Source organism: Apis dorsata, unplaced genomic scaffold (genome assembly GCF_000469605.1).
Source record: "Apis dorsata unplaced genomic scaffold, Apis dorsata 1.3 scaffold_32, whole genome shotgun sequence".
In the NCBI taxonomy this organism is placed as follows: domain Eukaryota; kingdom Metazoa; phylum Arthropoda; class Insecta; order Hymenoptera; family Apidae; genus Apis; species Apis dorsata.
This window is the reverse complement of record NW_006263334.1, coordinates 156,460-159,746: the sequence shown is the minus strand read 5'-3', so window position 1 is coordinate 159,746 and position 3,287 is coordinate 156,460. Positions and strand designations below refer to the sequence as shown.

The 3,287-nt window shown below is 37.0% G+C and overlaps 1 protein-coding gene and 1 long non-coding RNA gene across 2 annotated transcripts in view; one reads left to right on the top strand and one right to left on the bottom strand.

Annotated features, from left to right (window-relative positions):
* Nucleotides 1–3,287, top strand: part of LOC102679042 (nucleolysin TIAR-like) — a 443,006-nt gene that overhangs the window by 288,723 nt on the left and 150,996 nt on the right. The gene's annotated exons all lie outside the window — the stretch shown is intronic.
* Nucleotides 1–3,287, bottom strand: part of LOC116186022 — a 5,841-nt gene that overhangs the window by 1,992 nt on the left and 562 nt on the right. The window contains exon 2 of the long non-coding RNA XR_004150940.1: nt 33–38. This is a non-coding gene — a long non-coding RNA (uncharacterized LOC116186022). The remainder of the gene's footprint in view (nt 1–32; nt 39–3,287) is intronic.

The following is a 3,287-nucleotide window of genomic DNA, read 5'->3' as shown; positions in this document are numbered from 1 at the left end:
TTTTTTTTTTTTTTATTAAAAATTCGTAAAACATAGACCTTTTTTTTTTTTTTTAGTTTTCAACGATTAATAAACCGTAAGAAATTCGAAAGTATTCGACGAAAGAATCTTTGTTAAAGGGATTAACGAAAAAAAATTCTAATTTTTATTCAAATACAAAGGAATATATTTTTACGTACGTTGAAACTGGGTTGGATTGCGATCCCATAATTTTTCGAGTCGGAATTCCAAAGGAAAATTTAATTCAAAGCTTCTTTCCTTGCCCTGCATCAATGTTACCGAAAACAGGGGTGAAGTCCTTTCGGTGTTCGAGCGGGGAGTAGCATTGCAATCACCCTAGTTCGATCTGCCACCAGTGAGCGGCGCCACTTAATGGATAAGTAGATACGGCTAGTATTAGGTCAGACGTACCGCTCTCGGCCAGAGCTCGTAAGTCTGATTGGTTGTCTCGAAATCTCCATATCAAATTTAAATACGCGGATATTTGAAAAATTATATAGATACATTTTACAAATTTTAGGTTCGGTTTATGAGAAACGCGAACAGTATCGGAGGGAAAAAATAATAGTACGAAATTTTAAACATAAACGATATTAAATATTGGAAATAATATCGAGATATCGAGGTCGATGAAAATATTAAAATGCGTAAATATCAAAATATTAAAAAAAGTGAGAAAGAAATACGTATATATTTTTATAAATTGAACTCACGCATTCACAAATATGTTGCGTACGAGCGAAAAAATAATACACGTGTCGTTGATAAAGTTTCGATTTTCAAGAGACTGAAAATTACTTTCTATAATTAATTATTATACGCATTCATTAATGAATCGAGGTTATTAATAGAAGATAATAACGTTAATTACGGATTGCAGGATATAAAGGCTAATTAATCGAATATTTATACTGCGCGTAAAAAACAATGAAACCAATGATTTTAATATTAATTGGTTCAAATTCTTCGTTAAATGTATTCATTGCTTATCGTTCAATGTTCGCATAGGAAAATATCCGAGGTATTTGATATATCGAGCTTTTGTTCCGTTTAAATGTTCGTTAATTTTTCGATACACGGAAAAAATTATTTCCTCTTTTATACATTTGTATAAAATTTATACGTATAATCGGGGATTGGCCGAGTAATTAGAAAGAAATAAATACATTTCAAACATTTTTTATCAAAACTCTTTGTCAACCAAGCACCTCCGAAATTGCGAAGTAATTATTTTTCATAAAAATTTGTAACGTAATAAATTTGATAAATTAATTATATCGTTGCACGAAATATATATATATATGCATCTATATATCAGAGAAATACCAAAATATTCTAATTTATCTCTTGTTTTATGTATTTCATGCATCTACACACGATTTCATTTAAATATGCATACCGTTGTCTTAAATGGACGCGGAAGAATCCGACGTTCCTTGTTGGCATACGATTGTAAGAAAGCCATTTGTTTCAAGGGCTAGAGGTAGAGATCTCTCCCTTTGAAAGTAAATTTATTCCGGTAACAATATCCTCGGTCGAAAATTCCTGAAGAATATCGAAGATCCAACGATAAGATATTTTCCACACAAAGGCAAACAGCTACAAACACTTGGAACGAGTGTCTGCCATCCTTTAAAGGGGTAGATTGCTCGAGGATTCGGTAGCAGATTTCGCGAAATCATCGTCCCTACGTAGTCGTTTATACTTAAACTTCCGCCCTCAGGGTTCAGAGAATCTCCAACGGTTCTATCACTTATGCGGCAAACTTTTTAGACCGTATGCTTTACGAGACACTCGCTGCATAATTACTTTCCAAGAAACCAGAATCCTCCCTTTCAGAATCTTGAAAAACTCGAGGAATTATGAAAATTTCGTTACATCGCTGCCACGCTTGAAAGTTCATTGCAACTTGAATTCACAATCTCTTCCTCCCTCTCTCTCTCTCTCTCTCTTGTATAAGCGCTACCGTAATTAACGCGTTATCAAATTATTCGAACGAAGTATTCGAATAATAGTCGCGAGAACGAAACGATTATGGAGGATTGCATCCATTTTATAGCGATTCAAATGGTGACGATACGTTTCTATTGAAAAGGCAAATAAATCGTCGCTAGTGGCGTATTTTCTTTCACCAAGAAACCGTTCTCAAACCGAAAAGTAATAGTCGATATAACCATCAGATATGGAAATAGCGGTGCCAATCGCCGAAAGTTCAAACATCTGTAGGGCGAATTCTCGTGTAGGAGCGAAGTGAATATTTTCAGGACATAATGTGCGAAATGTTTGCACAGCAGATGGCACTAAGCGAAACGTACTTCCTTCCAAGTCAAAACGCGTCTCGAAAACTTTCTCGTACAGTATCGATCATCGGCGATACTTTCGATACGATAATTAACGTCGCACAATTTACGCTTCAAATGATTTCGACCGTTTCGATTAAAATTTCACTTCATTACAGATCGATAACGATCGATCGATCTTAAACTGTTCGCCTCGTGTCGCATCAAGTTGCATCGGCCGACAATAAGATATAATTCAATATCGTAAAATAAATATAATTTATCGGCTGTATCAATAGCAAATGTAGGTTACGTTAATTAGGGATTTATTAGAACAATAACGATCTTCGTGACAATCAATTTGCGGTTTAATGCGTGACGTTTATCGATACGTATCCCATACGCGCTTCGTTTAAAATTTACACCGCGTTACATCCTTTTCCATTTCAATTTATCGAATAAAAAATCGAAAGAAAAAGTTTATTCGTCGTATATATATATACGCAAAAGAAAAAAAATCAATTACTTCTCAATGATACAAAAACGAACAGAAACTCTCGCACAAGAGTAAAAAATGCACAAACCAGTGCAAAAGCTTAAGCTCTTAATTTCAAAAAATGACAACAAGAAAAAAAGAAAAAAGAGAAAAAGAAAAATATTAAAATCCGGTAAAAATTGAAACGATCGAGTAAGAAAAACGGCGAGGTTTCGTTTATTCGGGTTGGAGAGGGGCGAGGGAAAACAATAAACGGAAGGTAAACGAGCGTGAAACGGGAGATGGAGAGGGAGAGTGCGGATAGAGAGAAGTGGTGCATGGGCCGGCGCATCGAGCCAACCCTTTCAGGTTGGCGGCGGCCGAGCGACTGGTGGCTCGCGTCTTAACTCGTGCGATTCCGCGGACGCTCGGGAACGCCGGCGCCTCTGGGCGTCGCGACGGCGGGCGTTCAGGGCTGGCAGGCTGGCAGGCAGGCAAAGGCAGGCGTCCCTTCGCGCTCTCCCCGCCAGACG